The following is a 10,589-nucleotide window of genomic DNA, read 5'->3' as shown; positions in this document are numbered from 1 at the left end:
TTTCGAACTGCTAGGTTGGCAGGAGCAGGGACTGAGCAACGGGAGCTCACCCTGTTGTGGGGATTCGAACCACGACCTTCTGATTGGCAAGCCCTAGGCTCATTGGTTTAGACCACAGCGCCACCCGTGTCCCTCACACCAGTGTGTTATAAGAAAAACTGTTCCCTTTCCCTTATGGGGTATTCCAGAGCCCGAATAGAGTCCTTAAGTGGGTTCCCTGTCGGTAGGAGAAAACAAAGGCCAACCAGAGTATATTGAGAAGCAAATTGGATAGTAAGCCTGATCTTTATTAAAGGAACTGTTGCAACAGGGTCCCCACTCCCCACATGCAGGAGGGAGGAAAGAACCCAGAACAATGGTGTGCAAGCCCTTTTAAATTGCCCACCCTTTAGCCCAAGACCCCCCCTCAAAATATCATACATACATCACAGAAGGAGGCACTCTACAGCAGAAATCCTGCCTGGCAGGATACCTGATAACGGTCACTGATTGTATTACCTGGGCAGCCTGGCAATTCTTTTGTGATGGTTAATACTTTAGTTCCTGAATCCAGGTCACAGGCTCACCCTTATTCATACACAAATGTGGCCTTAAGACAGGATTTGCAAGCAAAAAGACAATGGGAAGGCTTTCCCTATTTGCCTCCCTTAGGGCAGAGGAATATTTGAGGTCACTGGGAGAGTCAAAATGGCTCCAGGATTGCTCTCCCATACTATTTCAGACTCATGGTTCATATATTTAGATATGTGTGCATTTATGAATATTTATTCTATCTTTGAGACCTTAAAGTTCTTATAAAAAGTGCAAGTTGATAAATAGGTAATGCTGTGGAAGGTAAACGGCATTTCCGTGCACTATGGTTTCCGGCACAGTGTCCCATTGCACCAGAAGAGGCTTATTCATGCTGGCCACATGACCCAGAAAGCTGTCTGTGGACAAACACCGGCTCCCTCAGCCTGAAAGCGAGTTGAGCGCTGCAACCCCATAGTCACCTTTGAATGGACTTAACTGTCCGGGGTCCTTTACCTCCTCGAATATGCCTAATCTTTTAAAGCCACCAATTATTGTTGTGGGAAAGTACATGGGGAACGGGATTTCTTCCGTGGCCTCCAAAGCAAGACAGGCCTTTTAGTAGCCAGGGAGAAAGTATTGCACACTTGTCTGTCGCTCTTGGTTCCAAGTCATTCGCTTCTTCGTGCACTTATTAAAAACCGCCTTCTGCAGCTTTTACCTTCCCTTATTACAATGCTTTCTTCCCACATTCTCCAGATTTTGCAATTGAACAAAGTTTAGATGAAGAAAATGTCTGTTTTGCAAGTTGCGCATTTCTTTCTTTCCTTCCAGAATGAATCCTGTCCCCCATTGAGACTTCATTGCTCCCCCTCCCATTTCTTGCATAATGACTTCTATTGTTCTTCCTGCTGCAGAGATACTGTTCCCCAGAGGGAAAAGGGCGGTGGCTTTTATCAGAGCGTTCCCCGAAGCCAGGAATGCTTCACCCCATCTCTTCAGAAGAGAAGCTCTTCGGCTTGGCTTGGAGGGTCAGCCTTTGCTCTCCTCTGGAGAAAGATCCATCAAGGAAAATGACAACACCTTCCTTCCCACTTGCTCACCCTCATTTCAAGCTGACAGCAGGTCTTCTCTGACAGGCAGCCAGGCTTCAGGCTCAGTTATGCCCAGCTAAGCTGAGTGACAGCAAGGGACAGTGCGCAGAGGTGTCTGAGAGAGGTGCAAATGGCACCATGCTTTGTGGGAGGTGGGGCCCTTGCACCTCTTTCCCTTTGGGGGATGAACCAATCAATCTCATTTATGAGTTTTGCCGGGTGGTCAGGGCAGGGTCACTGCAAAACCCACTTGGGACCTCATTGCTCAGTCCAGCTAGCGCAGCACTGTCCACACCAGCAGTTCTCAAGCCTTTGTGGGCCACTGACCCTTGGTTCCACAAACTCATCCCAGTGGCGCCTGTGCAGCCCTGTAAAAAGCATTATCCTTTCCCCCGTGCTTTTCAACATCTACATGAAGCCGCTGGGAGAGATCATCAGGGGGTTTGGGCTGGGTGTTCATCAGTATGCGGATGATACCCAGCTCAACCTCTCTTTCAAATCAAAACCAGTGAAGGTGGTGAAGGTCCTGTGTGAGTGCCTGGAGGCGGTTGGAGGATAGATGGTGGCTAACGGATTGAGGTTGAATCCTGACAAGACAGAAGTACTGTTCTTGGGGGACAGGGGGCGGGCTGGTGTGGAGGATTCCCTGGTCCTGAGTGGGGTAACTGTGTCCCTGAAGGACCAGGTGCGCAGCCTGGGAGTCATTTTGGACTCACAGTTGTCCATGGAGGTGCAGGTCAATTCTGTGTCCAGGGAGGCTGTCTACCAGCTCTACCTGGTACGCAGGCTAAGACCCTATCTGTCTGTGGACTGTCTCGCCAGAGTGGTGCATGCTCTGGTTATCTCCCGCTTGGACTACTGCTTTGCACTCTACGTGGGCCTACCTTTAAAGGTGACCCGGAAACTGCAATTAATCCAGAATGCGGCAGCTAGACTGGTGACTGGGAGCAGCCGCCGATACCACATAACACCAGTCTGGAAAGACCTACATTGGCTCCCAGGATGTTTCCGAACACAATTCAAAGTGTTGGTTGTTGTTGTTTAGTCATTTAGTCGTGTCCGACTCTTTGTGACCCCATGGACCAGAGCACGCCAGGCACCTCTGTCCTCCACTACCTCCCGCAGTTTGGTCAAACTCATGCTGGTAACCTCGAAAACACTATCCAACCATCTCGTCCTCTGTCGCCCCCTTCTCCTTGTGTCCTCCATCTTTCCCAGCATCAGTGTCTTCTCCAGGGAGTCTTCTCTTCTCATGAGGTGGCCAAAGTAGTGTTGGTACTGACCTTTAAAGCCCTAAATGGCCTCGGTCCTGTATACCTGAAGGAGCGTCTCCACCCACATTGTTCTGCCCGGACGCTGAGGTCCAGTGCCGAGGGCCTTCTGCCGGTTCCCTCCCTGCGAGAAGTGAGGTTACAGGGAACCAGGCAGAGGGCCTTCTCGGTAGTGGCGCCTGCCATATGGAACGCTCTCCCATCAGATGTGAAAGAAATAAACAACTATATGACATTTAGAAGACATCTGAAGGCAGCCCTGTTTAGGGAAGTTTTTAATTACTGATGTTTTAATGTATTTTTAACCTTCTGTTGGAAGCCACCCAGAGTGGCTGGGGAAACCCAGCCAGATGGGCGGGGTAGAAATAATAAATTACCGTATTATTATTCAGAATAGTGTTTTGCAGGACCCCCTAAGGAACATAACAACACAATAGAATTCAAAACAGTAACAAGCTAGCAAAGGGCAGCTCGTGACTCAAAGCAGGATGTCTGTCCATCCTTTTCCTCTCATGCGCCAATGAACAGAGACAGGCAACTTCATTTTAGCATCGCTGCTTGAGATGAAGACACACTCTACACATCCAGTTTTATTAATTAAGAACATTGCAACGTAGGACATATTTTACTCAAAGATGCGGTGGCGCTGTGGGTTAAACCACAGAGCCTAGGACTTGCTGATCAGAAGGTCGGCGGTTCGAATCCCCGTGATGGGGTGAGCTCCCGTTGCTCGGTCACAGCTCCTGCCAACCTAGCAGTTGGAAAGCACGTCAAAGTGCAAGTAGATAAATAGGGAAGGTAAACGGCGTTTCCGTGCGCTGCCCTGATTCGCCAGAAGCGGCTTAGTCATGCTGGCCACATGACCCGGAAGCTGTACTCCAGCTCCCTCGGCCAATAAAGCGAGATGAGCGCTGCAACCCCAGAGTCAGTCACGACTGGACCTAATGGTCAGGGGTCCCTTTACCTTTACCTTTACCTACTCAAAGAGGGATCATCCGGACATTCTTTTTTTGCCTTGTTTCTAGCTACAGGGCTGTGCTTTAAAGCTTGTGCCTGAGCATGTTCCTTCCTTCCTTCCTTCCTTCCTTCCTTCCTTCCTTCCTTCCTTCCTTCCTTCCTTCCTTCCTTCCTTCCTTCCTTCCTTCCCAGCAAACCTTCTTTCCCAGAAAACCTGCTTCTTACCGCTGAAAACAATTCTGCAGAAAACCTGAATTGTTGTTTGTTCCAATTCAGCACTGAAGAGCAGGTTTTCCAGGGGAAAGTAGCAAAGCAAAGAAAAAGAAAGAAAGAAAGAAAGAAAGAAAGAAAGAAAGAAAGAAAGAAAGAAAGAAAGAAAGAAAGAAAAGTGTTTGGGCACATCAGGTTGAAATGTGGACCCGTGCCTAGAAATTGTAGGGCAAAAGCTAAGTGTGGATGAGTTCTAAATTGCATGGGCTTTCCAGAGATGGGCATGTGTGGGCGTGTGGACACGCAAATAATATGTTTAGAGTCTGAAAGTTCTTTAAAGTTCCTTAATTGCATAACACAGGGCCTGTTAAAAGCCTATCAGTAATCTGAATTGGGCAATTCATCTCTGGTATATATTAATATTCTCAAGGTTTGAGTCACTGGGATAATAGAAGATTGCGCTCACTCTTTCGAAAAGGCTAATCAAATTCATTGTTGCTTTGTTAGCCCACATTTTCTGGAGCTGGTGTGTGTAAAAGCCGAGAGCGAGAGTGTGGGTAAAGGGGTAGAGAGATATTTCTCATTTTAAAAATTCTTTTGGAGATTGGCTGGAGAGCTGGAGAGCTCAGCTCAGGCCCTGATAAGGAGAGAGCCAACTTCAGAAGGCCCAAACTAGAAACCAGGTGTTAATTGCAAATGCAATCAACCTGCATGCTTTCAAATATGTAAATAGGGATCCTGGATAAGCCTGAGCAGTCTCAGAAGCAGGGGGGTGGGAGGAGGTTGAGATGGACAGTTTAACTCTTTATTGTGTGCCACCCCAATCTCCAAGCAGGGTTAGATCCCAGCATCGCCTGAGTTGAAGTGCAGAGTGTTTGAGGACCGGAACATTCGCAGGGAAACCCAAATGCTTGTTTACAAAGCTATTGTACTACCAACCTTTCTGCATGCTTGTGAAACATGGACCACTTAAAACGCCATCACCAACTCCTTGAAAGATTCCATCAACGGTGTCTCTGAAAAATTGTACACATCACTTGGGAAGACAGGCGAACTAATACCAGTGTGCTGGAAGAAGCAAAGATCAGCAGTGTTGAAGCAATGATTCTTCAACATCAACTTCATTGGACTGGCCATGTTGTGCGGATGCCTGATGATCGTCTTCCAAAGCAACTACTCTATTCCGAACTTTAAAATGGAAAGCATAATGCTGGTGGTCAACAAAAGAGGTTCAAAGACTCTCTCAAGGCAAATTTTTAAAAAAGTGTTAAGTTGTGGGCGAACATATCAGATGACACAGCGATTCTTCAAACAGCTCTTGTTTATTCAAAAGGCCAGAACAGAACTGAGGAGCTCAGTCAGCCTGCTTATATAGAGCTCCAGAACAGTGTAACTGTTGCAACTTTCTAAAACTATCCAATCACTGAACGTCACTTTTTGATCCTTCATTTGCATACAAACTATCCAATCACTGAACGTCACTTTCGATCCTTCATTTGCATAACTATCTACAGTTTCCCCCTGCTGGCCCAGGGTGAGAACTTCAGTACATAACAAAAAGTATAAACACCAACAACTGGGAAACACTGGCCTGTGAGCGCTCCCATTGGAGAACAGCCTTTACCAAAGGTGTGATGGGCTTTGAAGATGCTCGAACTCAGGACGAAAGGGAGAAATATGCTAAGAGGAAGGCACGCTTGGCAAACCCTCACTGTGATCAACTCCCACCCAGAAACCAATGTCCCCACTGTGGAAGGACGTGTGGTTCCAGAATTGGCCTCCACAGTCGCTTACGGACTCACTGATAAAACCGTGTTTATGGAAGACAATCTTACTCGGTTATGAGTGATCGCCAAAGAAAGAAGAAACAGAGATCCCAGTGTTTCCAGGCACCATTTACACAGACGTCATTGAACCTTGGCGCCCATCATGGTTAACCTGCAGCCTTGCTGGCTGGGGCTGGTGTGCACTGGAGGCCAAAGGCTTACCCTCCCTTCCCCCCCCACATGTACATCCCATAATAGGTAAGAGGTGTCATCATGACATCAAAGGTGTCTCTTATATCTTTGGCAATAGAAGAGCCCTTTAGCTGTGCAGGTGCTGTTAGCAAGGCATTGAGGAGGGGATGTTTTCAACTCCAGTGTACAGTAGAAAACGGTAAACATGCCATTTAAGAGTAATTTGGATCACTTCCAGCTTCATGCATCCACATCGTAAACACATTCCCAGATATCACCAGTCCCCCGCCCCCCCCCCGCAACTGGATCTCTGTTGCCACCTCTGCCTTTGGGTGTATCTTCATGTTCACATTTGAATATTCTCTGAGGTGATCAGGAAATGACTCGAGATGAATTCAGCAGGTGTTATTGTCTCTGCTCCTCCATACCTGTCGCAATGCCCCCCCCCCAATCTTGCAAGGAGGCATCAGAGAGACAAATGAGAGGGTGCCAGGTGTAGAGAGAGGCTGATTCACGCCCCATCATAAAATTATATGCCTTCATTCCACCTGACAACTTAAACAATGCTGCGTTTGAAGTTTAAATGAAGCACTCTTGAGTTATGGAATGAGGGGAGCAGTTGGGAGGGGGGCTGGCTTAGATAGAAGATAGCAACAGGGACCAGCCAAAAGCTCCTTTCTGCTCTTATTTTTCCCCACAGAAACGAAAAGGCTTGTGTTTTGCTTTGGCTTCTATTTGCTTTTAAAGACAGGGTTTAAAATAAATGTGACCAAAAGTAATAATTGAAATACTTTTCTTTACCAAGACACACACACCCTTTCCCCCAAGTGTGCTGTTTTTCACGAAGGGACGTGGGTGGCGCTGTGCACTAAACCACTGAGCCTCTTGGACTGGCTGATCGGAAGGTCGGCGGTTCAGATCTGAATGACGTGGTGAGCTCCTGTTGCTCTGTCCCAGCTCCTGCCAACCTAGCAATTCTAAAGCACGCCAGCGCAAGTAGATAAATAGGTACCACTGCGACGGGAAGGTAAATGGCGTTTCCGTGTGCTCTGGTTTCCGTCACTGTGACCCGTTGCACCGGAAGCGGTTTATTCCTGCTGGCGTGACCCGGAAAGCTGTCTGTGGACAAACGCTGGCTCCCTCGGCCTGAAAGCAAGATGAGAGCCGCAAACCCATAGTCACCTTTGACAGGACTTAACCGTCCAGGGGTCGTTTACCATTTTACCTGTTCTTAACATAAGAAGGGGACACAGGTGGCGCTGTGGGTTAAACCACAGAGCCTAGGACTTGCCAATCAGAAGGTTGGAGGTTCGAATCCCTGCGACGGGGTGAGCTCCCGTTGCTCGGTCCCAGCTTCTGCCAACCTAGCAGTTCGAAAGCACGTCAAAGTGCAAGTAGATCAATAGGATACCGCTCCGGCGGGAAGGTAAACGGTGTTTCTGAGAAGCGGCTTAGTCATGCTGGCCACATGACCCAGAAGCTGTACGCCGGCTCCCTTGGCCAATAAAGCGAGATGAGCGCGCAACCCCAGAGTCTGCCACGACTGGACCTAATGGTCAGGGGTCCCCTTACCTTTACTTTTAACATAAGAAGAGCCTGCTAGATGAAGCCCAACGAGGCCCATCCTGTTCTTCCAGTGGCCAACTAGGCAGGACTGAAGCACAAGAGCAACTCTCCCTTGCTCCCTAACGCTGCTTTCACCTTGTGCTTGCTTTTTCCTTAACTAGAATGTCCCAAGGGCAGTTGCTCCATCCCCTCGACCATTTGGGTTGCCTTTTCTGAGTTAGGAAGTTTAGGAGGTTGAGCCCAATGTGCTAAAGGATACATTGGTGTGCACCATTTCTTCACTCAATTCTACTCCACTGGTGATGTGAAAGTTAACTTTCTCTTCTGTCACTTAGAGACACATGTTCACCTTGGACACTCTTACTCTTGGGTCTCTCCCCCCCCCCCCTTCATTTCAATACAGTCCTGATCCAAAGTTCTCCCTTGGCTCATAGACTTGATAACTCCTAAGGATATACTTTTAAGGATCAATTCCTGTCTCCTAACCCAGTGGTGTAGCATGGGTTGCCTGTGCCCAGGGCAAGTATTGCGCCCCCTGTCAGGGCAGGGCGGCAGCAATGGTGGTGGGGAAGGGTTTTCCCAGCAGAGGGGAGCTAGGGAGGGGACAGCGGCAGTGGCCGTTTATTTTATGATTATTTCATGACATTTTTACTCCACCTGGTTGTTTAAAAAAGCCACTCAAAGTGGTTTATTTTCCTTGGTTTATTTCCCAGGGCAACAGCCCCTCTAGCTTCGCTACGCCACTGTCCTTCTGGCTGCTTTGGAAGATTTATTTCATTTTATTAGTTACCGCATTCCCATTCCACCTTCTTCTTCCAGGAGCTGAACATGGTTCCCCCCTCTCCTCAATTAATCCCCAGAACCGCCCTGTGAGGGAGGTTAGGCTGAGAGAGGCAGTGAGAGGATTTGAACCCTGGTCTCCTAGGTCCTAGTCTGACACTTTGCCACGCTGGGTCTCAAAGGGGCAGAATTCAGGGGTGCTGAATATCCTCCTCGCAGATCTTCTCTGTACATCTTAAGACTTTTAACTTGGTTTTGTTTGTTTGTTCACTGCCTGCATCCAACCTCTCTGGTTGTTTTCCTTCCTAAAATGACCCACAAAAACTTTTACATTGCCTTCCTTGCCAGTTATAATTCAAGTCACTGCGTGATCGGCCTGGGAGCTCTTGCTGCTGCCTTCAGTGAAAGGTTCTTACTGAAATATTCCTCCTCTCCTTCTCCCCAGTCATCACTAACTGCTTCTGCGTGGGAATAAAAGGGCCTTTTGTATTTTGCTCCCCCATGTGAGGGAGACTCACTCAGCCGCCATCCCTGCTAAGGCAGCTCTGGGTACCAATGATGAGCAACTATCGAAAGCCTTCATGGGTGGGAAGTGGGGCTGAACAGAACAGCCAGCAATCATATTCACTTCCATAGGCCAGATTTATTAACCATCATACGTATCCTCAGGGTGAAATAAACTGTCTCCAAGGGGAGGGATTTTTAACTTAACTAAAGTGGGACATGGGTGGCGCTGTGGTCTAAACCACAGAGCCTAGGACTTGCTGATTAGAAGGTCGGCGGTTCGAATCACTGTGATGGGGTGAGCTCCCGTTGCTCAGTCCCTGCTCCTGCCCACCTAGCAGTTCGAAAGCACGTCAAAGTGCAAGTAGATAAATAGGTACCGCTCCGGCGGGGAGGTAAACGGCATTTCCGTGAGCTGCTCTGGTTCACCAGAAGCGGTTTAGTCATGCTGGCCACATGACCCAGAAGCTGTCTGCGGACAAACGCCGGCTCCCTCGGCCTATAGAGCGAGATGAGCTCCGCAACCGCAGAGTCGTCTGCGACTGGACCTAACAGTCAGGGGTACCTTTACCTTTACTAAAGTGGATAGAGAGAACTCTCTCTCGTGTGTGTGTGTGTCCATCTCCTGGTCTTCCCATGGAAGGGACTGGCAGGCACGAAGGAGGAAGTTTTTAGTACAATTAAGAACTGACCTGCAGAATTTTCCGCCATGAACTGTGTCGACGGCTACTAGCAGGTAGCTTTGTAAGAGGCTCAGTTGAGTTCATAGAGAAAACAGGTCTTGCAGTGGCTATAAGCCCTCACGGTACATTTGCGGATGATACCCAGCTCTACCTCTCTTTTAAATCAGAACCAGTGAAGGCGGTGAAGGTCCTGTGTGAGTGTCTGGAGGCGGTTGGAGGATGGATGGCGGCTAACAGATTGAGGTTGAATCCTGACAAGACAGAAGTGCTGTTTTTGGGGGACAGGAGGTGGGCAGGTGTGGAGGATTCCCTGGTCCTGAATGGGGTAACTGTGCCCCTGAAGGACCAGGTGCGCAGCCTGGGAGTCATTTTGGACTCACAGCTGTCCATGGAGGCACAGGTCAAATCTGTATCCAGGGCAGCTGTTTACCAGCTCCATCTGGTACGTAGGCTAAGACCCTATCTGCCATCAGACTGTCTCGCCAGAGTGGTGCATGCTCTGGTTATCTCCCGCTTGGACTACTGCAATGCGCTCTACGTGGGGCTACCTTTGAAGGTGACCCGGAAACTACAACTAATCCAGAATGCGGCAGCTAGACTGGTGACTGGAAGCGGCCGCCGAGACCATATAACACCGGTCTTGAAAGACCTACATTGGCTCCCAGGATGTTTCCGAGCACAATTCAAAGTGTTGGTGCTGACCTTTAAAGCCCTAAACGGCTGTCCAAAAGTAAAGGCCTTCTGGGAAGTGATTTACAATGAGTTAAAAAAGGTATTTAGGTATACCTTCCCCAAGAAACCAGAGGCCTTCCTCTTGGGCATTGTCGACCAGAAAGTGTTAAAAAAGGATAGAATTTTTTTATGTATGCAACTACAGCAGCAAGAATTCTCATTGCAAAAAACTGGAAGACACAAGATTTACCCACACTGGAAGAGTGGCAGACGCAATTGATGGACTATATGGAACTGGCTGAAATGACTGGCAGAATCCGAGATTTGGGAGAAGAAAGAATGGAAGAGGACTGGAAAAAATTTAAGGACTACTTGCAAAAACAT

This window comes from Podarcis muralis, chromosome 2 (genome assembly GCF_964188315.1).
Source record: "Podarcis muralis chromosome 2, rPodMur119.hap1.1, whole genome shotgun sequence".
Taxonomy (NCBI): domain Eukaryota; kingdom Metazoa; phylum Chordata; class Lepidosauria; order Squamata; family Lacertidae; genus Podarcis; species Podarcis muralis.
This window is presented reverse-complemented; position numbering follows the sequence as displayed.